We start from the raw sequence: 18,121 nt of genomic DNA, 5'->3' as shown, positions 1-18,121 counted from the left end.
GTTCGTCCCGCTGTTGCTACACACACTCCCGCTATGGCTCGGTACCGCCGCCGGAAGGCCTGAGTTCGTCGCTGCTGAAGCCCCGGGCTCTCCTGCCGCCTCCTCCGCCACCGAGGCTCGGAGTTTCTTCCGCGGGGGAGGGGATGCTCCGCCGGTGTCCGAGTCGGAGGAGGAGGAAGCGGAGGCCAGAGTTTCCTCGCCGAGAGCGGCCGTGGTTGATGGCCGGTGGGGAGAGGCGGTGCGGTGTGTCGGTGAGTCCCCCTCCTGGGAAGGAGGTGAGGGGGAGCGGGGAAAAGGAGGAGGGAGGGGGGATTTCCGGCCGCAGCGGCTCGGCTCCGGGCTGTCACAGCTTAGCTTTCCTCAGCAGCAGCGCTAATGGAGTCCGGTTTGTGACGTCAGCGGAAATGCCGAGAGATGGACCAAGCTCACTTCCGGCTGAGAGGAGGCGCCATGACAACGAGGCGGCGAGAGGGTGAGTGCGGCAGGGGGAAGGGTGAGGGCAGGTGCTGAGGTAGAAGGTGAGTGCAGGCCCGGGGGGCAGGAGGTGAGTGCGGGATAGCGGGTTAAGGATGCTGGGAGTAATGGAGAACGGACTGGTGTGAAGCGACTGCTCATTATGAAAGGACAGGTAACCGACTGCGGAGTGCAACTCCCAGTAAACGCAGGCAGCTTGTAATAATAGTACGAGGCGCATGCGTGGGGATATTGTAGTCTTTTAGCAGTGGGTCGGGAACTGAGTGGTAATATATGTCAGCGACACCTATCATTCTTGGCCTCCTTAACGTTATAGTTTTATTTTTGTTAGAACGATGGGTCAGAGGCTTGGACGTTTTACTTCACTGAGAGGGTGGTAGATAAGTGGAACGGCCTCCCAGCAGAAGTGGTAGAGGCTACTAAAATGAGGGGGATTTAAACATGCGCAGGATAGACATATGGCTCTAAGACGAGACCAACGACTGATTAAGGTTTGAGTCTTTACAGCAGGAGAAAGGGGCGACTAGCCGGGGGCCGAATGGGGCCGATCTGTCGGCAGGTCCTGTTTTTTTTTTTTTTTTCTTTCTTCTAATCTGCTTGTTTTGGGGAACGTGGTTATAATTTATGGAGATCTGGCGCATTCTCTGCATCACCATCCATAAGCTGTCTGTTATTTCTCTGGGGAGCGCAGATTGTTACGCGGTTTAACGCTATACGCGCTGACCAAGAAAGAAAACATCAAAAGCACAGAGTTTGAAGAAAAAAATAGGAAAAGCGAGTAACGTAAAGACCGAATATCCGTAACGGGGGTCCAGCCCGGTGCGTGACGGCGGTAACGGACGTATACTAACGGAGAGAGACTTCCCCTTTAATGTGAGGAGATCCGACCGAAGTGAGCAGCAAAGTCTTGGGTGCCGAGTGTTACTGAGTATTACCGAGTATTCAGATTCCTGCCAGAAAAATGATTCGTGGGTTTGACAGGAGATAAGCAGGTGCGGGGACAGCCGTGTGAGCCGAGCCGCCATGTCTACGCTTAGCCACCTGTTATTCATACTTAGATTGTAAGCTCCGTGGGGCAGGGACCTTCTTTACTGATATAGTCATAACTATTGTACCCCAATTAAAAGGCCTGTAGTCTTGCTTGCTACTCTAAAGTTTTGGGTCACTTTCATGGAACGCAAGGACATTTCTCCCTGTAACATAATTGCAAAATGGTTTCTAACAACTAATTATCCATTGGGACACAGGAGTGATGGGAGTGATAAAGGGCCATTGGAGCACAGGAGTGATAAAGGGCCATTGGAACACAGGAGTGATGGGAGTGATAAATGGCCTCTGTACGCCTATTAAGAGATTCCATTGAAAATCAGCCGTTTCAAACATTAACCCTGTCTGCGCTGGATTTCTGATACATTTTGTTTTTTTAATGGAAAAAAAAAAAAAAACTGCTTTTCTTCTAAAAACAGAACATTTCTAAGTGACCCCAAACTTTTGAATGGCAGAGTACCTCCCCTTAGTAAACAATAAGTAAAGCTTTTACCCTTCCATAAATAAAAATCTACCCACAGGCAGTCTCTGGGGCCATATTGCTTTATATATATATATATATATATATATATATATATATATATATATATATCTCTAACGCAGAAGATGACAAGAGTCATAATGCCGATCTTTCTGGCACTCCCAGAGTTAACAGAGATTTGGCTGGAAGGCTTCCATTTAATATGGGGTCAGGGAGGGGGAGATCCGCAGCTGATTGCTCTCTGGGGTCCAGTAATGTGCAACCAAATTAACCCAAAAAACCAAAGAGGATAAACGCTATGCATGACGATGTGTGATTAAGTATGATGTATGATCTCCTGATTAGTGATGTCATGGAAAAGGCACCGCTTGCATTTTAACGTATTGTTTTTTTGTTTTTTTCCCAGCGTACTGATTTCGCTTTGCTTGAGGGCTCCAGAGCATCGGAAAGGCCTTCAGTAAATATATATTTACCGGAGAGGAGGAGAGACGCTTCAAGGAGGAAATAACACCAAGGTGAGGGATAAGCACATCCGCATATGATTGGGGGCGAAACGCGTTAGGTGGGTGTCCTTCAATTCATTTCTCCTCATTGTCAAAAATGACCATGTAATAAAGCTGAAAAAGCATCCAGATGGTTTTACTCTCTCTTGGTTTTCTCAGGACTGGAGGGCTTGTTTTAGGCACCATATTACCGTAATTGCTCGATTTATAAGACATTTTATTTTTTTTCAGTGCAAATGCTCTGAAATATACCCCTCTTCTTATATTTGAGGTCGTCTTATAATCAGACCTCAAATGGAGGTCTGACTACAAGACTAAGAGCCAGATTCCCTGCAGCGCTGCAGGGGACCCGGATCCTTCTCTCTCGCAGCCGGTGGAGGTCTGTGCTATGCAGGCAGACAACCTCCCCTTCCACCCAGTGCTTCTGCCTGGTCTTCTATGACTGAGCGCCGGCATTAAATGACCTTCCGGTTCTCTAAGGCATATCTAGGGGGCAGAGTTCCATATAGGAGGTATAAGGCATATGCGGGGGCAGAGAAGCAAGCCGTGATGTGCATAATTGGGGGGCAGGTTGGCAAATAAAATGAAATAAAAACAAAAAATTCATTTTTCTCAATCATAGTTTTTATTAAATATGAAAAAATTGTTTACATGTGAATTAATATTTACTAATAACTTTTTTTACTATAGGGTAGTCTTATATTAAGGTTTTTTTCTAATTTAATATTCAAATTTGGGGGGTTATAATCAAGCAAATACAGTATATATGGTCTGGTATGAAAAAAATATTTGATGGAAAAATTGAAATAATAAAAAAATAGCTTTTTTTCTTTTACTTTTTCCATAATAATTTGCTCCTACCTAGTATAGCAAAGCTGGCAGATTAGCTGGCTCTAACGGTTCCGTTAAATTATCTGTTTCTGTGTTGTAAGAAAAATACCCTCTAAAAATACATTTAGCCCACTAACCTAAAACTACCCCCCCCCCAAAAAAAAAAAAATGGACATAACATATTAATATACTGTGTTCAGGGCAGATTAGATCATATCCTTAAATCTAACTCACACCCCATCCCTGATTACCAACTCGCCCAACTCCCTTGTGGGAGGGGGATTGACTGCTGTGATTGGCTGATCACGGCGATAAAGTGATTTGGGAACGTGCAGTCCAACAGGACTGCCTCCTGAAATCCAGCAGTTGCCCAGCTCGATGAATGTAAGATAACCTGTAAAACATGGTGGCACAGAAAGCCTTGATGATTGACAAGAGGTCAGACCATTAAGGGGACATTAACCTGGCCATTGGAAAGACTTTTGTTTTCAGGCTGCTTCCAGCTGCATTCGTTTTCCCATAAGTGGAAGAAGAGTCCAGCCTTCTGTACCCATGATACAGAAGCAGCACGTCGATTTTTATATTATATATATATATCTCATACATACATTCCGGGTTCGGACAGGGAGGGCTGATTACAGACAAGGCAGTGAATCACAGAGGAGCGTTCATTTAACCTGATTGATTTATAGAGACGTTCAATAGAAAAGGTTAAAAACGTTTCCAGCTGGAAAAAAGTGTGTGCTATCTCATTTTTCTCCAATAAACTCCCTTTATCTGCATTTCTGGAGGCGCCATTATTGTCGGTCGTGTGATATTTTGGGTGACTGTTTCTGCTCAAACTGAGCTGAGGCTTTATGGCAATGCTAATGAAGTCCGTTCATTAGTCAGAGGGTTATACTGATGCTGGTCTATTGTTTAGCAAAAGGCAGTATAATAAGGATTTACTGTGTTTGTCTAGTAGATTGGACTAGGAGAACACTTATTGTAGCTTTTCTTTATTAAACTATAAAGCACCAAGTAAACCTGTAAGCACTCAGTAAATTAAAATATATGCACACAGCAAAATACTGCTGTGAAAAACATTTGGTTATGTGAAAACAGTATTAAACTGCTAATGCAACTAAATAGTTGTAGGGGTCCTCGGTGCCAAATTCTACGTTTATTCAGATACTTTTAAAAGCAAGAGTCTTGGGTGCTATACATCCCAGCCCCCTGATGCTTCATTGCATTGTCTGCTTACTTTTTAAGTCCCTCGGACAGAATGCTGTCCCCAATACTGTATTCTTCATAGAGATTCGTACATCCCCAAGTGCATTATTTTACATTTATCAACGTTTAACTTCAGCCGCCAAAGTCTTGACCGTTCTTCTAATTTACTGTGTTTGTCACCTGGAAGGTCTACTCTGTTGCAGACCTTTCTATTTCCTCCAAAAAAAGACACGCCGTACCATTGGGACAAAATAATATAAAAAGCCCAAATACTGACCCCCGAGGTACCCCACTAGTAACAAGTCCTTCCTCTGGAACTACAACCTTTTGCCTCCTGTCACTCAACCATTGCCTTATCCGTCCAACTGTATATAAAATATATATATTTTAATATCCAAACCCAAAACAATTTGTGTTTTCTATTTGTGAATAGATCCCATTATTTTTACAACCTGATGGGGTCGCCATGCTTAGTCTGCGCACCATGATGAAAGGCAGGAGATAAGACAATGCCAGGGAAGAGAGTCATTGGTATGATGTCATAACCGTGACATAGCTGGAGATAAATAACATCTAAGTATAATAGTGTTCTATTTGAGCTAAAACATAAGAAATATTGTGTTATTTTCTGTTGCGACACGTTTTCATAGCATGCACTGTTTATAGCAGCGTTATGAGTGTTAATGTCTGTTATCTGTTTCCATTCAACTAGACAAACAGCGACTCCTTATCACGCTGCCTTTAGTAAACAGTAGAGCGGCTCGGTCTTAAAGAGGAACTCACACCTTATTGTCACCCCTTTTGTTGTCGTACGGTTTTAAGTTTCCATAAATACACCCTTCATGATTTTTTTTAGGTTTCACTGGAATACTCACGTACCTGCGATCACCTTTAACCCCTTAAGCACAACGGTTTGTCCCTGAACCCGTTAATGGCAATGCATTGTGAGCCTGTACATGCGGGCTTTGTCGTGAAGGGGTTAAAAAAAAAAAAAACCTTGGCTCGCTTACTTAGCACACCACAGAAGGTTATAAATATGTAACAAAAAAAAATGGAAGTTCCGCTTTAAGGGCCATGAATAAAAGGACTTCATTAGCACAGCCGTAAAGTGTCCGCTCAGTGTGGTAATTGAGTTTGTAACTCACGATGCGCCAGCGATGGCAGAGCGAGAAACAAAAAGCAAGCTCCATACAATACCGCGTCTTAATTCCAAAGAGTTTTTTTTTTTTTGATTTTTTTTTTTGTACTCATGAGACCCCCCTTCGACTCCCTGCTGCCCGGGTAAGGCTGTAGGTTTAGTGACATTGAATAGTAAGGCATGTAATATGCATTAGGAGGTTCCGGGGGTTTATCTCACAACTGAATAAAGACAATGGAATTTACACACACAATTACTACATGCCGGGAAAGGTATTTGCCTAATAAATTCATGCAGCAATATCATTGGGTTTTTAAGAAAATAAATTAAAATATATAATTTAAAAAATACAGATTGCTGTTAACCGAGCAGGAACGCCATTTATACATAGTAATTTGGGGTGAAAAAAGACCTAAGCCCATCTACCCATTCTTTCTGTTTTTGATCCAAAAGAAGGCAACCCCCCAACAAAAAAAAAACAAGCTATTTTTCTAATTTTGCTACTTGGAGTTGTGGAGGATCCCCCTCCCCCCAAGAAAGTTTGTAATTTATAATCTAGAGGGCGTTCGGTATTTGCAAAGAAGTAAAATGTAATGCAAGGCAGTTTTATTTTACAGAGAGAGTGGTCCATAAGTGGAACAGCCTTCCAGCAGAAGTGGTAGAGCTTAATACAGTGAGGGATAGGCATATGGCTGCTGAATCTAAGTCCGATGCACCCTTTCCTCCCCATTGTCTGCTCTGAATCCGGAACAATTTAGTAAGAAAGGAGCGATTATTACTTTTTTCTATTTTATTTTTAAAATAAAATACTTTAAAAACAAAAAAAGAATTTTCACCCGTTTGGGTTCTTTCTAATTGAAGGAGAGGAGGGCGGATTGGCTGAATCAGAGCCCCGAGCTCCTGGGTGTCAATAACAGAAGAACAAAGGGCAGGAAGTGTGGAGGAGGAGTCCAGGTGCTGGGGGGGTGTCTGGGTTAGAGCATTTTTTGCATCGGTGGGGGGGGGGTGTTCCACTTCTCGTAGCCCGGAGCTTGCGACCCCCTCCTCGGCATTGGGATCCTGCATGACCCCTGACGTGTTGCATCAGGGACCGTAAGTTGTTTATTTCTAATTTTCACGGTTTTGCTGTAACTCGATCTTCTGTTTCTCCATTAACTCTTTAGTCCCTGGCAGGTGGTCAGTGCGCTCCCATTAACTTTTTTTTTTATTGATTGATTTATATAGCGCCATCATATCACGCAGCGTCGTAACCACTAGGTGTGTAACGGCGATATATAAAGCAAACACAGAATTTTAAGACCTATTTGGCCCATCTAGCCCGCACCACCTGCTGTAAAGACAGAACCTATACATGTGTAGGTCAGGAACCTAAATTGTGTGCCAGGCGTGTGATTCGCTACTGGATCTCCAGCATGTGTATATTTTATCTACGGTACCATGCTGTTTATTTGCCTGGTTAATTAGGCTTTATAGCATTATTTTCATGTATTCAGACCCGTTTACTGTGTTATATCCACGCTGCCGTTTTGATGGATTACGTGGCATTTACTGCCCCCCTTGGCCGAACAGCTCGTTCACCTTACTTTGCGACTGAATAACTGAAGTCCATAGGAAAGTTTTAAGAGCTTCAGACCCAATGAGCCCGGTCTGCGAACTTTCAATGCTTGGGGGGCAAAACAAATGGAAGGAACAGAGACAACGGAGTTAATTAACAAGAATGAACGGTTTTATTACACCATTTTGTTTTGTGGATTTTTTTTTTTGTTATAAAATGAAAATCTCCGAAAATCCTGGTAATAATTCTGTTTTGTTTTTTTTGTCTTCCAGGCGTACGCCATGCCTTGCTGCATTGTAAAGTACTGTAAGAATAGCAGTTCCAACGTCTACTCCAAGGGGTTAAAACTGCACACGTTTCCTCGCAATCAAGAGAGAATCAAGGAGTGGATCGAGCGCATCGGGCAAGGCCTGGACAAAGATGAGACGTTCATCGAAAAGATCTTAACGGCCAAAACCAACCCTTTCCGGATCTGTTCGGCCCATTTCACCCCGGATTGTTATATCGTCCAGGACGACAAGGTCACTCTGGCCGCGCATGCCATGCCCACCATCTTTCCGCAGAGGGAATCTGATTCGTTGCTGATGCTGAATCACCCGCACCCACCAACGAAGCGGTTCAGGCCGGACATATGGGGCGACCTGGTGACCGCGTCCAAAGGGTTACGCGACGCTTGCACCTCGACCCCGGTCATAGAGATGAAGAGCGTGAGCACCAGGACGGACCTGTACAACCAAAACCGGACCGCCGGCACGCAGTTCAACCGCTATTACGGCATGAAGAACGCGAGCGTCAGCACCAACCCCAAATTCTTCATGCGAAACATCGGCTTAAACACCGACCATCGTTACTGCACAAAAGATGCCGGCACGTCGACGCGGACCGACGATTCCACGCACCCGTTACCGGTGAGGAGTGCCGTCGGCGAGGTCTTTCGCCGCACAGAGCCGATAAAGATAATACAGATGGACGGGACCTGCGTGCAGGTCTTATCCCGTCAGCAGTGGGGCGTGAAGGAGATGCGGAAAGGGAAGGAGACATCCGAAGCTTCGGGATACGAGCCCAGCACGGCCAGCGACTCTTCTGACCTAAGAATCGTGCAGATCAAGCAAGAGGAAGATTTGGCTGCTCTGGGCGGCCAGGATCCGCAGCATTCACCCAAAATAAAACAAGAGCAGGAAGAGATGGCCTGTGACCCCACCTTGTCCCGTCAATCATCAGAAAAGCCATGTAACGCGAAGCAAGGAGAGGATTTGGGGGCTAAGCCTGCGCCAGCACCTCACCGGTCCTCTGGATGTAACGTGAAAGAGGAGTCATCTGGAGCGCAAGGTACACGCAACGTAAGTCAGGAAGAGAAGGTCCCAGCTAAACCTGCGCCCCTGAGCGGCGGGGCTGAGCGAGAGACTGCCGCTGCGTCATCCGTACCTCGGCCGTCCGCCCAGAATACGCAGCAGGGGATGCCAGGCTGCTGCTGCGGGGCTTTTCACGAGGTCCTGGCCAGACTAGACACTTTAGAGAAAACCCTGCAGGCTATTAATTCCAAGCTGGAGGTTATGGAGAGGCACTGATTTACTGTTTTAAGCTTTTTTTATTTTTTATTTTATTTTTTTAAGATACTAAATGTTAATAGCTAATGAAACCATCTTTAGTTCTTGGTTTTTATTGGTTAGTTTACGGACGAAGCCTTCGTTATCTACATATTACCTTTGTCCCTCTCACTAACTGAGTAACCAGTATCGTAAACTGGAGGATATAAACTTGGTGGAAAGACATACTCGTAATGCCTAATCCGTGATCGTGACACGTGAAGACATACAGTAGCGTGTGCCAAGCGACGCTTACCTTCATCAAAGGAGTACCTTAAGGCTAAGATGTTTTCTTTAAGCGAGGATCTTTTGTATTGAAACATCACTGGTGTTTCATTCAGAGACACTGGGATTTATTCACTAAAGAGGGAGTTTGAAGCACAGTCGTCTGACTTCATTTTACATTATAAGAGGCGACCCCTGAGTTTCTGCTGCAGAAAGAGACTCTATAAAGCAGATTTTTTTTTGTCCTCTTGTGGAATAATATATGCATTATCCAGCTGATGGTCCCTTATAATACATGGTGACTTCATAGAGAGGAATCCACAACCCTCCTACCGACCTTTGCGTTAATGAATAAACCTCACTGGTGTCTGTTTATGGAGAGTTTAATACTTGACATATATCTATATAGGTTCTCCTGCATGAAGGGACTGAGCTGTTTCCGTAAAACTAATTTGGGGTGATTTCACTGATTTAACTACACATTAAGCAGGGCCAGCTCAGCCCTTCTTGCTGGAAAATCTCACTGTGTGTTGTGCTTTATAATGCATGGTGATGTCAATACTAGGTTAGTTCAACTCAAATTGAAAGAAAAAACAAACCGCTATAACTCTTTTTTTAGTAGATGACGAAGTCCAATAATCATTTCTGTGTAGTTATTTATTATATAAGCACTAGAGGGAGCCAGAGCTCCAAATCGAATCGCCGTTCCCATTCATCCAGTTGTGTGCGTTGAAAAGATAAAGTTCCGACCGCTTTGTTACGATGCTCACCTACCTTTAGGCTCTCAGAAATAATCACTCCTTAAATAATACATTTAAAAAAAAAAAATAACATTGCCGAGAATTAACCTTTAACAAAAAACAACAAACGCTGCATTGTAACCGTCCCTCTTTCTATACCATGTCGCAGTTAACTGGATCACTTTGGTTGTTCTTGTTCAAGGCCGTCCGTCCGTACGTTTAATGTGTTCTGACTCTAACTACTTAGCATGGATGCTGACCCTTGACCCCGCAGTTTGGGAGACATTGCACCTTCTTTCTATCCATTTTGCCTTTTCTAACCCCGTCGGTATTCGGCTCATTGTTGTATATTGTAATATGACTTCATTCCCACCGAATCGTTTTATATGCGCTGCCTGTACTGTTTTAGAATCGTTGCTGGGTTTTGAAAACGAGAACTAAAAGATTAAACTGTGGAATATAAGGACGTCTCCGTGCTTCACACGTTCAACCTGGAGAGTATGAAGATTAAGATTCCCTCCCGCCTGGAGATTTGAGCTTTAGCCGTCTGATTCCCTTACATGCACGTTCGGCAAACACTAGATTAAATGTGCTCCTGGTTTATATAATTCCTATGTAGGATTTATCTTTATTTAATTTCATTGATGGGATTAATATGATTCTCACCCTCGTTTAATTTGAATTGCAGTGAAGAGAACATGAGATATTTATGTGTGTGTGTATATATAGAGATATATATACCGTATTTGCTCGATTATAAGACAAGGTTTTTTCAAGAGCAAATGCTCTGAAAAATACCCCTTGTCTTATAATCAAGGTCGTCTTATAATCAGACCTCAAATAGGTCTGATTATGAGACTAAGATCCAGATGCAGGGGACCTGGATCCTCCTGTGTTATGCCCCCCCCCCAATTTACCGGTGCTTCTGAGTCCCTGGTGCTTAGTCCGTGTAGAGCTCTACACGATACGATCCCGTAGAGCTCTACACACTTCCCGGACTAAGCACCGGGGGCTCAGATGCAGGGGACCTGGATCCTCCTGTGTTTTGCGCAGAGTGCTCTGTGAAATGCCTTTTAACCCCTTTAATGCCACTCTGCCTCCTGAAATGCCTTTTACCTCCCTATATGCCACTCTGCCCCATAATATGCCTTTTAACCCCCTATATGCCACTCTGCCTCTAGAAATGCCTTTTAACCCCTATATGCCTCTCTGCCTCTAGAAATGCCTTATGCCCCCCCTATATGCCACTCTGCCCCATAATATGCCTTTTAACCCCCTAAATGCCAGAGTGGCATATAGGGGTATAAGGCATTTCTGGAGGCAGAGAGGCACATAGAGGGTCAAAAGGCATATCATGGGGTACAGTGGCATTTAGAGGGTTAAAAGGCATATCATGGGGCACAGTGGCATACATGGGGTATAAGGCATTTCTGGGACAGAGTGGCAAGCCTGGGGGCAGATGTGCATAACTGGGGGGGCAGGTTGAAAAAAAAAAAAAGGAAATAAAAACAAAATATTTTTCTCAATCATAGCTTCTATTAACAAACAATTGTTCACATAGTTTACATGAATTAACATTTACTGGTAAAACTTTTTTCCTATAGGGTCGTCTTATATTCAGGCATTTTCTTTTTATTCATAAGTTAATATTCAGATTTTGGGGGGTCGTCTTATAATCGAGCAAATACGGTATATACTCGGCTTGATCTATTTGTAGTTGCAAAGCTGTACCTGATAAGAAATTCATATGATTTTGGGGAGACTACAATAACATTACAATTATACAAAATTAACAACATAAGATATCCTTGTCCTATGAGCTTACAATCTATAAAGAGGTTGAGCAGGAGTGAAATGTAAAATGCCAAATGGCATCCCGCTATTGGAAGATTATATTTTTGGATCTTATGTCCGTGCTTACAGCCGACGAAGCTCACCCCCACAGGCTGAGGTCTCCAAGTGGGAAAACATGGGAGGCAATTGTTAAAAATGTTACATTTTCGTAATTAATTTATTAGAACGGTTATTCCTGTTGGGTATTAACGTAGTTCCAAACGCAGCTGTTGAGTGGTTAAGCCCATTTTTTTTTACCCACAAGCTTACAATCTAGTGCAGGGATCTCCAACAGGCAAATCAGTGCCTGCAGCTCCGTACCGAGGGTACGTATAGACCCCAGCGGTATGTATAGTGTCTATGAAAGTCTTAGAATTAAATAAAACAAAAATTAGAAACATAACATCAAATGTTTTAAATAAAAATGCATGAAATGCATATTTCTTAGATATTTCCATAAAGTATAAGCCGCTTCATTTAAGGGATATTCTAGACGTATATGTGTACATTTCTTAATATTTTTCTACACTTGTTACATATGTTTTGGAGAAAGGGAGACAAATGCTGTGTAAATTAGAACAGGGAAATAAAATATTTATACATATTAGGTACAGGGGGGGGCTTCTGATTTTTCGATCTTTTGAATTGGAGAGCTGGATTTTATTTACTTAGGGAGAATTGGAAGGAGAGTTGTGCTTCAGTTCTTATACATTATGAGCTTCTGCTGCAGGAAGGGCTGGGCTTCCCCTGTATAATGTATAAGTAAATAGCCATCTCTTTACCGATTGAATTATACATTATACAGGGCCAGCTCAGCCCTTCCTGCTAGAGAATCCTGCCGCTGTTGCCCTTAGTAATGAATAGTGATGTGAGGGAGCTGAAACCACAACTCTCCCTTTAGTGGATAAACCCCTGTGTTGGTAGGAAAAGGAGCTTTGTAGAGAATGTAGCTGCTAATCACGGCTACAGGAAAATCAGAAGGCCGCGTCTGCACCGAAATATCATTTACTAAACTAAGCAAACTGCTTTAAAAAGAATCGGGGTAATAATTCAAAATGCAAGCAAGTGTCCCATACAAAAAAATTATCTTGAGCATAAACCCCAGCACTGCATAAAGTAACCCCCCCCCCCCCGGCACCATATACAGTAAAGTTGGTCAGTGACAAAAACCTGGTTTTATCTCATTTTGTTCCAATAGACTCCATTTATCTGCAGACCTGGAGCCGCCGTTGCTGTCAGTCATGTGATATTTTGGGTGACTTTCCCGGCTCAAACACCACACTGAGCTGATGCTTTATGGCAATGCTAAAGTCCATTCCTCCATAGACTTTTATATGTGTGATTGAGACTGAGCCATTCTATTGTTCCCCACAGGCAGTATGACAAGAAGTCCTGGGTGGTGGGGGGGGGGTTTGTGTAGTAGATTGGGATCAGATAACAGAGCGAGAATCATACACATGGCTGGTGTGCAGATGCCTGAAAACATATTATGGGGCAAAAACTAGAAAGTTCCAATATATAAAAAATTATATAATTATTATAAATGAAAATGTTAGTAATAATAATGCTGGGTTTTTCCCTTCTATAATGTAATGAATATATACCCCAAGCCCACGCATTTATGGCTCTAATACAAGAAAACAGGATTTGCCGTAAACTCCTTGTTTTTCCCTCGATAACACGTCGGTTTACGCCCGAATCGGGTTTAATGGAGGCCGCTGTTACTTCTAAACGATTTTATTCTAAGACAAAGGTGAGAAATCCATCGCATTTTATTTCCAGAATGCGGTATTAAAAAAAAAAAAGAAAAAACTTCACGCTTATCAACCTGGCAATACCTACCCCCCCCCCCCACCATCCCGTCACAAAAGCTTTAATGCCCCCAATTCATGGCTTGAGATGACGAAGAAATGTCAGGCCTCATCCGCTCCCGAAATTTCACACTTTTAGCCCGACGGCTACAACCCCCCCCCCCCCCCCGAGGGCCGAATCCGCGAGGAAACGCTTTTATCGCATCTTCGCTACGACTGCAGAGACTCCGGCTGTGAACTTCACAGCCCCTCGGCTCGTCTGCTCAGCCCGCCATGCATGAAAAAAAAAAAAAAACAGCCGGGAATTCAGATCTCTCAATGTACTTTTTTTTATTTAAGCCTTTGGGGTATTTTCTAGATAAAGGAGAAAAAGATGGAATTTTTCAAATAAGGAAAAAAACCCACTAAAGTCCTTTTTTTCGGTTGAGATTTTCCGCCTTTCATGACTGTCGGTACGTGAAGTGATTATTCGGTGAACGTAGGGTTTACGTGGCGAGGGGGGCTCCTGTATAAATGGCGTTGGTGGGACCTCTGCTGGTGCTTTGGACCTGGCTTTCTAATCCTGGTATCCAGCAGTGAAGGTAGAAGACACAAAGGGGGTCTATTCACTAAAATGAGAGCTGGGGTTTCAATTCTCTCACTTCGCCGCTCATGATGAAGGGCTGTCGTTAGCAAATCTGTCCAAGCATCTGAACAAGGATTTCTAAGCTGACCTTGGATAATGTATAACTTAATAGGTGAGGGGGCTTCAACGAGCCTTTGCTGTTCCTGCAGCAGAAGCCCGCTGGGGTTGGCTTTTCATAACAGGAAGTGAAGGACCTGAAACCCTTTCTTTAGTGAATAGATACACGGGAGCGGCCATGTTTTCCAGGTCAGTTTATACATATTGCTGACCAGCCCAGATAAAGTGCTGCCCTGCAGTATGGAGGATGTATAACTGACTAATTGGTTCCCTCCCATAAGTCTATACCTCCCACATACGGCAGGGCAGCATTTAATCTGGTCTGGTCAGCAATATGTATAAATTATGTGTGTCCTGGAAAACATGGCCGATGTGGGCTGTGGGTGATAGGGGCGCCCCGTCTCCGATCCCTGTGCCGATGCCACGAGGCCGTAGGTCCCGAATCCCCGATGTTCTTGTTAAAGAGAAAGTGCTGCGTTGCCTCATTGATTGATTGATTTTGTTTGCGTCCAACGTTTCTTTCCCCCGGGCGCTTTACAGCACGGAGCAGGGCGCGGACACCCCGCCGAGGGGTTTATTGCGCGTTACGGCCCGCAGGGCCCATAGAAGTAACGTTCTCGATTGGATGGATGCCTTTCTGTGTCGGCTGCGTCTGTTATAACGTTCTACGAGTAACAGCAGAAGATCCCCTCCGACGCCAGAGTATTACCCCCTCCGATGTATCTATCATGGAGAGAAAACACGGATATGTATAATATATATAAATATATATAATACAAATATATATACACTATCTATAAATAAATATATATATATACACTATCTATAAATAAATATATATATATACACTATCTATAAATAAATATATATATATACACTATCTATAAATAAATATATATACACTATCTATAAATAAATATATATATATATATATATATATACACTATCTATAAATAAATATATATATATACACTATCTATAAATAAATATATATATCACGTTTCAGTAAAAGGGGGGTTTGGAAAGAATTTCTAATTTTGTTTACGACGTCTGGCTGAGAACGTTGGGCTCTAGCCGTCCTTCTAGAAGTCCACGAGATTTACTTCTTGCAGTGAGAGCGAATGGGAGGGAATTCATGAATCATTAAGCATAGTGAATGTGGGTGTGGTTTGGGTGGGCGTGACTTTTTGGTGGGCGTGGTTTTCATTCTTGGACCCTCAATGAGCCTCAGACGTACCGCTCGGAATATTACAGACTCTGCGAGGGTTTTAACAAACTCGGCACGTTCTACATTATTTTTTCATCAATAAAAGCAAATAAGAGTTTTATTAATTGTGAAGCGCGTGATAACGGCAGCTGTCGGCGGCTCTGCGAGCGATAACGGGGGCAAATCCCGAGTAATCCGGCCAACGGCTTCACACCGTATCATTCAGAAAATAGAATTATCCTCCACGTCTGCAAAGAGCGGCAAGTGTTTAATCGCTCTGCAAATGCTAAAATGATTCAAACCTTTTCCTCTGTGGAGGATCTCCTGGCGTTGTTATCACATAAAAATACACGGTATTTTCAAAAAATATTACGCTGTTTCCTTTTATAAACGATTCTAGTTTTTGCCCCATAATAGGATTTTTACAGGTAGCTGCATATCAGCCATTTGTATGATTCTCGCTCTGTTATCTGAGCCCCGATCTACTAAACACCCCGACTAATGAAAGTCTATGGAGGAAAGGACTTCCGTAACATCGCCATAAAGCGTCAGCTCACTGTGGTGTTTGAGCCGGGAAAGTCACAGAAAATATCACATGACTGACAGCAACGGCGGCTCCAGGTCTGCAGATATAAGGGGGTTTATTGGAACAAAATATGATAAAAGTTTTTTATCACCGACCGACATTACTGTATACTGCACCGGGGGGGGGGTATTACTGTATACAGAGCTGGGGGTATAACTGTATACAGCACTGGGGAGGTTATATCACTGTATACAGCGCTGGGGTTATATTACTGTATACAGCGCTGGGGGTTATATTACTGTATACAGCGCTGGGGGTTATTACTGTATACAGCGCTGGGGGTTATATTACTGTATACAGCGCTGGAGGGTTATATTACTGTATACAGCGCTGGGGGTTATATTACTGTATACAGCGCTGGGGGTTATTACTGTATACAGCGCTGGGGGTTATATTACTGTATACAGCGCAGGGGGTTATATTACTGTATACAGCGCTGGGGAGGTTATATTACTGTATACAGCGCTGGGGGGTTATATTACTGTATACAGCGCTGGGGGTTATATTACTGTATACAGAGCTGGGGGGTTATATTACTGTATACAGTGCTGGGGGTTATTACTGTTTACAGCGCTGGGGGTTATATTACTGTATACAGCGCTGGGGTTATATTACTGTATACAGCCCTGGGGGTTATATTACTATATACAGCCCTGAGGGGTATATTACTGTATACAGCGCTGGGGGGTATATTACTGTATACAGCGCTGGGGAGTTATTACTGTATACAGCGCTGGGGGGGTATATTACTGTATACAGCGCTGGGGGTTATATTACTGTATACAGCGCTGGGGGTTATATTACTGTATACAGTGCTGGGGGTTATATTACTGTATACAGCGCTGGGGGTTATATTACTGTATACAGCGCTGGGGATTATATTACTGTATACAGCGCTGGGGGTTATATTACTGTATACAGCGGTGGGGGTTATATTACTGTATACAGCGCTGGGGGATGGGAGACAGACATTTAAATACAGGAGGGAAATTTATTTCAAAGGACGAGAAAAGTTACAACAAGAGACCGAATCTAACAGTAGAGGATCAGACGCTTAGATGTATTGTTAAGAGGTTTTCCTTTACTTCATTGAAAAGGTAGTAGATACATGAAACAGCCACCCAGCAGATGTGAACTTAAGCATGCGATAGCCATATGGCCCCTGAATCGAGACAAGACCAACGACTGATTAAGGTCTGACTAGACGGGCCGAATGGGGCCGATCTGCCAGCAGATTCTATGTTTCTATGGTGATAATAATTCATAACGCCGAGCCCAGTAAGAAACTACAAATCTCCGAACTTCTTTAGTGAATATTCCCCATTGTAACAGAGATCGCTGTGACTTGATGTGACAGCTTGACCAGCTGCGCAGGAGAGGTCACAGCCATCTGCGACAGAGAGACCCCGCGGCCGTTAACTCAACGCGGGGAGAAGCGGCATAAGACCCTTCGTACTCCCTATAGTTAGGATCTACTAACCGCCTTGTACATGCGCAGAATATGATCCCCATTTGTATACCATTCCTAGTACTGCTGAGCAGCCCAGGACTGGCCACCTGACACACCGGGCAAATGACAAGCAGGCTGCTGGCTGACAGCGCTCCATACTTACCCCAACCGCAGCTCCACGGACGTTATGTGCAGCTGTGCATATCCAACCGGAGGCCGCTGGCCTTAAAGTGCCGGATCTGATTTTGAGCCACGGACCAGCCCCACCGCAGAATGCTCAAACCCGTCACAGAATTAATTCTGCATTCATTTTCTTGCCAGGGGGAGCACTTAATTGTCATGTGACACAAATGCAGGTACTGATAGGTACCTGCCCTGAGAACATTGAGGTTGTTGGGCAGAATTGGAAGGTTTGGGGTAGAAGGCTATTATATACCCCTGAATACATTATAAAGATACCCCTCTCACAGCCCCACCTGCTCTACCCTCCATTATACCAAATCTCTGCGCCCCATGTGAAACCCCCTCCTCTCAGACACACCCATGTGAGACCCCCTCCTCTCAGACACACCCATGTGAGACCCCCTCCTCTCAGACACACCCATGTGAGACCCCCTCCTCTCAGACACACCCATGTGAAACCCCCTCCTCTCAGACACACCCATGTGAAACCCCCTCCTCTCAGACACACCCATGTGAAACCCCCTCCTCTCAGACACACCCATGTGAGACCCCCTCCTCTCAGACACACCCAGGTGAG

The sequence above is a fragment of the Sceloporus occidentalis genome, unplaced genomic scaffold, assembly GCF_023333645.1.
Source record: "Sceloporus occidentalis isolate IW3139 unplaced genomic scaffold, rSceOcc1.0.p SCAF_199, whole genome shotgun sequence".
Classification (NCBI taxonomy): domain Eukaryota; kingdom Metazoa; phylum Chordata; class Lepidosauria; order Squamata; family Phrynosomatidae; genus Sceloporus; species Sceloporus occidentalis.
The sequence above is the reverse complement of the archived record's forward strand: the minus strand, read 5'-3'. Positions refer to the sequence as shown.